Raw genomic sequence first — 11,409 nt, 5'->3', positions numbered from 1 at the left:
GCATCTGTCCTCGGTCTCCCTACTTTCACACATGTGTTGTCTTGCAGTTTCTATGTACGTTGAACTTGTTAAAGCCCTAACGCTGGGCACTTTAAACAATACGTGTTTCAGCAGCATCCAGAAACAGATCCAGCCGCGGCATTGCAGGAGCCGGGGAAGAGCAAACAGGATGAAAGGTCGGACGGCGGGTTAAACTTGTGATTTTACAATACATCTCGCCTTCCATACCACCCAGACGAAGTGCTGATAATAAATCAAACGCAAGCAACATTGAGAAGGGGCTGACTTTTGTCTTGAAGGCCGCAGTGTGTGCGTTTGTGCTGATAAACTGTTTAACTGGGCTTTTTACTAGGGGCGCCTCTCCCGGGCGCTCACTGGAGCCGGGGTCATGGGCGTTCGGCTTCGTGGATATTTTTGCCTCCCTAGCCTGCCTGCCTGGCTACCTCTCTTTCTCTTTCTTTCTGAAATATCAAACCAAAAAGTTCAGAATTCCCGTTGTATAGACAGACCCCGATGCTACACACATACACCGTTTAAATTCCTAATAAATATAGGTAGAATAGAAATATTCGCCACCACCAGAGGTTTGAACTGAGTGCAATAAATGAAATCGACAGACAATATTTAAGTGTTTGGATTTTTTTTTTTTTAGTTTTTGTTGCAACCGTGCCTATTTAAGACCGATGTCTATTAGGACAAGGCTCCAGTCTAGAGCTCCCTCGTTGAAAGCGAAAGATAACAGGGCGATAGTGGTCCAAATTTAACGTGAAATAAAGTGATACAAGCAACGCATACTCTAATTTCACACCCATTTCAAATAAAAAAAAAAAAAAACAGGCCCATTATTGACAGTGGCGTGGCTCGCTAATGTTTTATTGGTAATTATCTATGGCACATGATGGATTGCTTCTTTATGGAAAACGACAAAGACATTTTCTCGAGCACTCAGTTTCTCCAGCCGCAAAACCAAAAATACGACGTGGAAAAGCACTGGAGATGTACGATTACATCATAGTAAAATAATTAAAACATGCTCTTTTTAAAAACACGTCACTTAAGAAAAAAATATTTGAGAATTGAAAAGAATAGGTTAATTGAGCAGGCTAAAGAGTTAGTTACGCAGAGCGTTATTATCCATCTACATCTTATGCAATATACTGTATTTCGCTGAGTAATTAATTACTCAGTATTTTAACGAATCTTTGTCATTTTCAAACTGCAATTTAAGAGACAAGCCCCGACGTTCCAATGTGATTTCATCAAAGTTTTGGCTAAAAAGTAATCAGATGTAGGCCAGTTTCACATGTGACTGACGGGACAGGGGGAATCCGAAGTGTGGAAGAGCGGTCTGATCACTGAAACGGTTTCATCTTTACTGGTTTTGTGCTATGATGAGGCATGACTAGTAAAACAAGTCGTTTGACCGTTCTGTTCCTCATCACTTTCAAGACAAACAATGTCCCGTTCGCAGCCAGCTGTTTGTATTTACCTGCTATCTAAAGTTACCTCTGTTGTGTAGACACACCTCTTCGGGAAAAGTACCGCTGCTTCTCGTTTCTCATAATTTGGGGGATCTACGTCTGCGGACATTTTCAAAAGAATCAGGCTTATAATAGACGCAATCACTCAAGACACTAAACACAAAAATATATAAATAAATAAATAAATAGTGACAACCAAAACAATCAACATTAATGCATAGCAACATATCAGAAGGCATTCACGCACATACAGTGCATCCTTCAACTTGCACACGTACTGTGCCCTAGTCTAAGTTTATGTAGTCGGTTTCGCATCAACTTTCAAATACCAGCTGGCACACGTGTCCATACTGCTTTCTGCCGACTGCATTGGCATGTTATATTCGCAGTGCTGAGCCGCGTAACACTGGCGGGACCTGATCACCAAGTTCAATGCATTAGTCCATAAACTGCATACACGTCTTCAAAGGTGCCACATTGCATTGGAATGAAGACACAGTATAAGGAATAGCACAAGTCTCCACCTCGCTGTCTGTCTTTTCATAGTGCAAACACAGGTGGCTCAGCACACGCAGACAGTAGAAGGCACGGGGCCAGTAAAACAACAATGTTTTTTTTACGCTTTTAATCTTTAAAGTTTTTTTTTTTTTTTAATGTAACTGTATGCATTCTATAAGCTTGGAACCTGTCTATTAAATCGTTACTTTTTATTCCTACAGTATCTTCCAATTTTGCTGCGCTCTCTCTCTCTCTCTCTCTCTCTCTCTCTCTCTCTCTCTCTTACGCACACTCACATTCCCCAGCTATGGAGCTGGCGCCAGGTTCTGAGTCCAGCCTCTGTTTGTGTCAAAGAGCCGAAGACAATATTTCAGTATGGAGCCAAGCCACGGGGAGCCGCTCTATAAAACCCAACCGAAATAACCCCCCTAATGAACACACGCACCCTCAACTCATTCAGCGCTAGCTAAGCAGGCATGGAAAATCATCACAGTCCGCCGGCTTATTAACAGCGGTCTAATACTAAAAGAGGCGTCCTTTGAAAAGGCGTATTAAATGAGAAACCGTTTACCTGCTGCGGGATCCGCGATCACAACACTGCCCAGACTACTGACTGACTTTGTTCACACATATCCCAATTACTCTACAATGCAGCGGCTCTTTATATACAGCTGCCGCAGCCTATTTTCTTCTTTCAGGTCATGCAAAGCTATACTGTAGTTAACATTGACACACGGAAGTACTGTATACTGTACAAATCCAAACAAAGCACAGTATTTACCCTCAGCATGCTCACACATGGCTATCTATCTATCTATCTATCTATCTATCTATCTATCTATCTATCTATAACAGAGGGTCAAAATTACAATGATCTCTACTGGCTTGGTAGCCATTAATGGAAAATGAGTCTCAATAGTCGGTCATCGCAACTTGTTAAGATTGTAAAGTCTATTGAACATCAATGGTAAAAATCTTGATGACCCTTCAAAAGGTTCATGTTAGGATCTTGCAGATTTCCACCTCATTCACTCAATTATGCATCAAAAAGATCACATGATGACCAGGGTGGGGTGTTAACCCAAGCCTGCTTCTTTAACCCCTTGGCTCCTGGAACTATTACTGTGCTACCCAAGCAGAGGCACCACCTGTCCTCTAGGCACTGCATCCGAATGGTCTGCCATCACAATGTCCTGGCATCAGTGGATCTCGATGGTATGAACCCAAGCCTGTTGTATAAAGACCCGTGCAGCGTGACTTTGTTGCAAATTAACCTTGCCTTTACCTCTTTAAATGGCTCTCACACACACTTCACTTCTAGCGACTATTTTTGGTTGATGAAAAGTGAAATGGGAAACGTCCCTAGTTCTGCATTATTCCCTCAAGGTAGTGTACTGTGCAGCGCGGTTTTTATAACTTCAGAGTCGTAGTTAATAAAACCAAATCACTCGCGCTCCAAGAACAGTTATTCTGAAAACAGCAAGAAAAGTACAAAAGGTTTGCTTTATAAATCTCTGGAAGCATCTCAACCAAGTCTGGGTGCCGAAGTCATGAAATTAAATACAGATGCACCATTAAAAAAAAAAGAAACCCACAAATGATCAAACTAGTAATTTTGCCTAGTCAAAATAAGGAGATGTAGGCGCATGAAGCCTGGGTTCAAATCTGGCTCGGGTCACAAGTGAAATGAGATTGGGTCAGTGGACACCAGTGCACTTTATAAAAAGACAATGCGGGCAGGACTGTACAGCAGGGGGCTCAGCACTTTCATTAGTATTACAATTCACAAACTCTGAAAATAACTTCTTCTAGGCTTTTGATGCCATGGTAACTACACTCACTAATATCTATGTACAGGTGCTCGTGATGTCATTTACTGCATAATAATCACGTAAGGGTACACTATTCCTTTCTATTCAAACCTGCAGAGATCATGGTATTGCGTCTATTAATCCAAGTATTATCCTTTCTTCTTCTATATTGAACATTATCTAATTTAGTTTCTTCTAAAACTACACAATTTAGGTAACTCATGTTATGTTTATTTTTTGTAACGTGTTGAATGAACTATTGCTTCAATTTCTTATGTTTGACAGATAAAAAGAATGAATGAATGATGAAAACCTGTAGGGAATATTATGAATATCAGTTGAATATTATTTTTCACTGAATGTGGGCTACAACTGGAACAGAAGGAGATGCCGCTGATTCGTTGAAATGAGCCCGGAGCTACAGGCCAGAGACAAGCCCATTGAAGCGCAGCAGCCTCATCATGTATGAAAAAAAACGACGAAACAAAACCACTTCCTGAAGGTTCCATTTCCGCTTTGTTTGTTTGATTCGTTTGTTTTATGCCTTTCTTCTTCTCAAAGTTTTAAATTGACCTTGGAATCATTTTCTGGGCTAATACCGTGACAATGCATGGCGGGCGCCAGTAGGAAGTGATATGTAACCACATAGAGGAAATGGGGTGAAATTATGTTCTAGAGATAAGAGCAGAGATAAGACCAGCAGCAGTGACAACATGTTGAAAACCTATTTACAAAGTCACACCGATTCCTACAGGACCTTCACGGAAAGAATGGAGTGACTTTCACAAACCAGACAGACCACTGGATGTACAGAACCACACACTGTACTTTCACTGCACGGTTTGGAAGACGTTACGCTCCGTACAAAACTACAGGAACGATTCCCTGATGCTGAAACACGAACAGTGATCTTTATCACAGTTTTGTTTTTTGTCACTTTGAATGCTGCTATAAGAACAGCGCTGCCCTAATTAAAACTGCATCCCAGCCCGAACATGGCAAAAACACCCACATTTTGCAAGTCTTTAAGTTTTTAATGATTTTAACAAAACTAATCACTTGTTTATTCTTCTTGTTTCCATTTTGCATTAAGAAATGCGGGAGTGTTTTTTTTCAATCACAGATTTCGGATAGTTTATTGTCTACCTTGAAAGGGCATGGTAGTTTATAGAGACGCCTGTTTAATGGAGGCTCGGTTCTTTTTAAAACTAAAGCCAATTTCCTTAACCAATAAAATAGCCTGGGTAACATGATCCCTTTCCAGTGCTGTCCATGTAAGGCACACATTAAGTGTTGCATAGTGCATTTTTGCTGTAACAGAGGGGCTATGTGGTAAAAATCAATTTATATAACTAGCAGCTTACTTCTCAAGCCCTTTCCTTCCCTGCTGATTTTCAATCTCCTGAAAAATACCAGATACCCTTTCTGGCAAGCAAGTTAAACACATTGCACTGTTAAAGCACACTCAGGCACTCTTTATATAGGGTTTCGTATCTGCTCAGATTTTATTATATATATTCTTTCAATATAACTGGTTGTGAAATGCACCTAATCACTATTCACAGTCCTGTTACATGCAAACCCCTGTCAGTTAGTTCATCTGGATAGCACACTCTGTAGTTAAAACTCTGTTTAGGCTGCAAACGTGATGCTTTTAAAATCACTTATCCTAGTGCCCAAAGATATGATGTAATAGATATGTCTCCAATAAAGGCTTGATTGTGATTAGAGAGGCTTACTAAACATCCTGTTATACTGCACATTATGATCATGGCATTACTAACTGTTGCAACTTGACAATCTACTGGCCCACTAAACTGCAACCAAATTGGTCACAGTTTGCTCTAAAATGACTGTTCATTTATTTGTAGTTAATGTACTGTAGATAGACAGGGCCCACCATGTTGCACTGAGCTGACCAACATTCATTCTGGTCATAGAGACAAGGGTGTAGCAATGGTCACACAGCAGCAGCGAATCAGAGCATTCTGAAATGAGGTTCAAAATCACAGCAGCAGCGAATCAGAGCATTCTGAAAGGAGATTCGAAATCACAGCAGCAGCGAATCAGAGGATTCTGAAAGGAGATTCGAAATCACAGCAGCAGCGAATCAGAGCATTCTGAAAGGAGATTCGAAATCACAGCAGCAGCGAATCAGAGCATTCTGAAATGAGGTTCAAAATCACAGCAGCAGCGAATCAGAGCATTCTGAAAGGAGATTCGAAATCACAGCAGCAGCGAATCAGAGCATTCTGAAAGGAGATTCGAAATCACAGCAGCAGCGAATCAGAGCATTCTGAAATCAGAGGTTCAAAATCACAGCAGCAGCGAATCAGAGCATTCTGAAATGAGGTTCAAAATCACAGCAGCAGCGAATCAGAGCATTCTGAAAGGAGATTCGAAATCACAGCAGCAGCGAATCAGAGCATTCTGAAAGGAGGTTCGAAATCACAGCAGCAGCGAATCAGAGCATTCTGAAAGGAGGTTCGAAATCACAGCAACAGTGAATCAGAGCATTCTGAAAGGAGATTTGAAATCACAGCAGCAGCGAATCAGAGCATTCTGAAAGGAGTTGGGGTTCTATCCACCTATATCGCTGACTATGGAGTTCTTTGTTTATTTTAGATCGCTGCACACATGCAAATGTACAGCAGTTCTGTTTTATTTTCATGTGCTTCAGCATTTAAAAGACACCTCATTTATTTTATAAAGTATTTGAAAATGATACCTTTTTCGATTTATGAGCTGTGTTTTTTACAGCCCCGTTCCATTTGGGAGGTTTGACTTGAAGCTTGCTATTAGGAAACCTTGGGGAAATCAACACTGAAATGCCTATTGTTGGATGTGTTTCCAATTGTTCACTGAAGGTCTGACACACTAGCAGTCATTTTAAACATACATGTACAAAAAACACAGACAGTGTGTGTTCCTTATCACTAGAATTCACCCATGAAATGACTTACAGTTTTGTATCAGGGTCCTGAAGTCTTCCAGAATTTCTGGACGCAAATGACCTAACTGGTATTAAGGCAAAATATAATGTTTCTGTGACGGTTTATTTTGCGTTAACAGTGCAATAAAACAGCATGTTTAGTTCTTTAAGTTTGTTTTCCTTGCCCTGAACAAGGCTGTCGCAACAGTGAGCTAAATTGGTCACATATACTGACGGTTTGTGTGAATTCCCACACAAATAATACAGCTAAACATTTACCGTAAGTACCTGACCTGTGCATGCCTTTGGTAATTCTTGTGCAAACTGGCAGAACAAATGAGAAAACCTCTTTGGTGTTTCTGTGTGGCAATGAAACAAGACCTAAGAACTGTACAACAAATAATCCAGTGTGTAGCACTGATTAAAAAAAAAAAAAAAAATCTTTATCTTAATCGAGAATCGCCGGCCCTCCCTCCTCGTTCTAGAGGGTAGGGCTTGATTCTTTCATGACCTTCCACGATAAAGATTTCAAGTGGTTTGTTTTTTCTGTTTTTTTCCCTCCAAAAAGCCTTTGAAGATCTAACAAGGAGGCAATTTGAACGGTCGATTTGTCAGCGTGCCTGGCTGGGCCTTACAGGGCTGTACTGCAACTCTGACATCTCTCCAGCACTCTGATATATAAGACATTGCAGGCTATACTTTCAAAGCCTATTCTGCACTCTTCAATTAACTCATATTTGTCTTTTTAAAGAGGTAAAACACCTGTTAGTTCTACAAAACTGGAACCAAGCAGCTAGGTTCTTTTGAATCCCTCTCAGGGTTTATTTTTCTAACATTTCAACACTTCTCATTCAAATTAATAGGATCTAATTAAAGAGTGGAGGAAACACTTTGAAAATATGACCCAAAGGAGGGTGGCTGGTCCGGTCCATATATTGAGCACAGTATTTCGGCATGGTATTTTTGCAGGTATACTATGCATTTATCCTAGTTTACCCTGGTTTGCAACATTTAATATGTTTTACCATACCTCTCTATTCTTTACAATGCTATCCATTCCCATGCCTTTGCTATGCTTTATTACGCTTTACTATGCTTTTACTGGGGGGATTTTGATAAGGATATTAGTATTGCTACTATTATTTGTATGGATGATAACTGGATTGGAGTTTGAGTCTTGTCCTCTTTATTTTGTCCACAGGTATCTCTCCTCACCTTGCTCTGATATCCTACCTCAAGCCAGCCCTGGACTGAAGGGCAGTTTTATGTCAATATAGCAACTATCCACCAATATATAAGCAATGCCTTGTTGTGGAGTATGACTGGGATGTATAGACGATTTGGTATTTGTAAATTCGTCTGCGTCCACAGCATGCAGACCAGCATCTCACTAGACATGCCCTGTAATTGTTTCCCCAAGTATTATCTTAAGATATAGCCTTTGGCAGCTCATCCAATCAGAAGTCTATATCACTGACCCAGCAGGTATACAACAATCAGCAAAAACTTTGTATCAAAATGGAAATATTATCCTTCCTAGTCAGCAATCACAGAGATCCTCGCTCAACGCTTCAGTAGTTTTTCAGACACCAGTCCACCAGACAGTCCTATTGGACAGGAGATCAAGGCCAAGGCCACTCTAAACACCCCCCCCCCCCCCCCCCCCTCCAGGGTGCATGATATATCCGCTACGTTTTGAATCCCCAAACAGTTCCCAAAGATCCAAGGAGTTCATGCATGCAGCAAGCTACACTGAGAGAGACTTGTGAGACAGCTCCTGTTTAGCGCTAACTTTACAATAAGACTTCACTGCTAATCCCTGCCCGGAAATGACTGTGACAGCATTTAACAATGATGGCAACTTCTGAATTTATAGGGAGTGGAAAAATGGAAAAATACTTTCAAATGGTTCTTACTGTAAGGGATGACCTGCTGCACCACTCTGAAGGTGATTTGCCACATAATGAATTGATCCTTTTTTAAAAATATATACTACGCAGGTTAATTTCAGTGCCACATGTCTGCCTGTGTAGTTTTCAAACTGAAGTAAAAAGTGGGATAGCGCCAGTGCTTTGCTAATCAAACAAGGTGTGCTGGGGAGGGGGGCAGAGACAGACATCAGTGAAAGTCAAACACACAATCAAGTCACTCACAACAAAGAGCCATTCGTTAAGGGAAACACTGTATAAATTCACAATAACGCCCATTGCCATTTCACAGTTCTTTATGCTCAGGCTTCAATAGTATCTCATTCTGTAGTTTTTTTTTCTCTCTAATTAGATCACTGTTGAAATGCAATGAGGGGGCGACTCATTTTTTGGTGTTCCACAGTCTTATCAAATGGAGATTGAAATAGCCCAACTTAACAAGTTGCAAGCACTCTTATCAAAATGCAATTTGGGACCACTCAGCCAAGTGCAACTTAGAAGTTATTGATGCCTATTGATCTTAACAGTGGCAGAGCTACATACTGACACTGTTTGCTTACTTTTAAAGTCAGAAATATACTTATGAACCTCACACACACTCAGACCTTCCCTCTAGTAATGATAGAACCAGCCACTGTTTAGATCCAGCGTCTCCCATTACAGTCCTGGAGGGCTGTTCCACTCCAGGTTTAACAGGGGTGCACGTCAAAGTGAACACCGATGCACCACGACAGCAGTCAGTTTCCAAACCCCCTCGCTTCAGGAAATCAGCTTTTAGGAGTCTTTCCAGAAGTTGAAAGCATAGGTAAAAAAAGCATGTAAACTGAAGCAGGAATGGTAGAGAATGATAGAAAGCAACACATATTGAATATTAAACAGGTAGGGTTGAAACATCAGGACAAGGCAGAAGTATATACTATCCCTGTATTACTACAGGACAGACAATGGTCAGTGCAAAGTCATTCCTAGAACAGTGGAAGGTGGCGATTCTAAACTGTTGGTGTGAAATCCTGCTGCTTGTCAACTGAAACATGCTTAGGTGTACAAACGACATTCTACCCAGAGGTCTGAGTAAGTAAGGACCCTGCTGTGCTTTAATAGTGCTCAACGTCATGCTTATTTGACATCTAATTTCACTTTCTGCTGTATATCATTTCTATGATTCATCAGGGGTCTGGATTGCTGCTGATGTTTATTTAGGAAGATAACTTATTATTATTAATAATTATTATTACTCATTATTACCTGCAAATCACTTGTTGACGTTGTGCAAAGGTAATGGATCTTGACTAATCCAATCTGAAATAGATGACCTAGTCCTAGAATATTCTCCTCAATCTTCAGATAGAAGAAAAAAACCCTGGAAAACACAATATGTAGCATTGCTTTCCATAATTCTGTTTTGTTAAAAATAAATCATTTAGGGGGTTACTTTGATCAACCTTTACACCCCCTCCCAGGATTTATTTAAGAAACTTCAAACTAAAGCTGTGAAGTCGTCTCCGACCCGCTCACCCTTTAACAAGTGATGAAGTGAACCCTGCGCAGCCGATCCTGTCTCCTCTCGTGAAGGATCACCTGCGGGTTACTGCTCAGCTTTTGCTCTACATAAAAACACCAGAAATACCAGGGAAAGGGGGCCAGTCCAGCAGTGTTAGAGGCAGAAAGCACATGCAAAAGTCCACTGACTCTGGCCATATGCACGCACTTTAGCTTGATAGCCCCTCTATTTATTTTTTCTTCAGACATGCCAATGATTTGCAGGATTGGTATGAACAGTAATAATCAGTGCCTGGATCAAGCCTCAGCTACACGCTGCTCTCTTCCCTCTCTGCAGAGCGTTTTGATGGGAACTTTCACACCTCTTATCTCCAGCTGAGAATTATTAGTGTTGTATGCCATCTCTTGTTAGTTTAAGGAAAATAAATGGACGCAGACTTTAAGTGCTCCTTCGTTGGTATCGACGGGGCTGGTTGTCTGATTACGTGAGCGGGGGGAAATGGCTTGTGTTTCTACATAAACCTGACCCTTGAACCACAGCAGCATCCAGAAGCTCTGCCAGTGAGCCACAGCGCTGGTGATGGGGAGAGAACAGGAGAGTGATCGGCTGCTAATTGATGGGGGGCCAGCGAGTGCACTGGGGAACATCGGTGGATTTGAAGAGATCACTGCCAACAGATGAGCTTTCCACGTCTTCGGATTTTGGCAAAGAATTAAAAGAACAGCAACCTTCAAACCATGCTGTATGATGTCACAGAGTTGGTGTACTATGATGCAGTTTGTGAAGATGAGTACTCTGCACTATGCACGGGGAATGGGGGGGGGGGTGGGGCCACCCCCCACATGTAGGGGTTTTTACTCTGCTAGGATATCGGTCCCAGGTGCATCAGCTGCAATATCACATTTGGGCAGTCTGACCCGTGACGGTTCCTTTGAGCTGTTTTGTCACCAGCACTCACTGCTTTAAAGTTTTTTTATTATTTAGTTATTCTACCCCCCACCCTCCCATTATATAATGTTTAACCAATCATACCTCCAATAGGGGCTTGCAGCATGCTGGGCTGAAAATGTAATAAATCATATGACATTTATTTACCATTTTTAAAAAATATTCATGTGAAATCTATGAGGTTTTGAGAAATTGCACTATCAGGACCTAGAAAAAATGTACATGCATCATAAACCAGAGCACAGATAGGAAACTGAACATGGTACAGTTATACACGCAGTGACTCAAGGGCTTATATAAAACAAGCAGA

This window comes from Polyodon spathula, chromosome 20, assembly GCF_017654505.1.
Source record: "Polyodon spathula isolate WHYD16114869_AA chromosome 20, ASM1765450v1, whole genome shotgun sequence".
Classification (NCBI taxonomy): Eukaryota; Metazoa; Chordata; class Actinopteri; order Acipenseriformes; family Polyodontidae; genus Polyodon; species Polyodon spathula.
Note: the sequence above shows the minus strand (reverse complement) of the source record.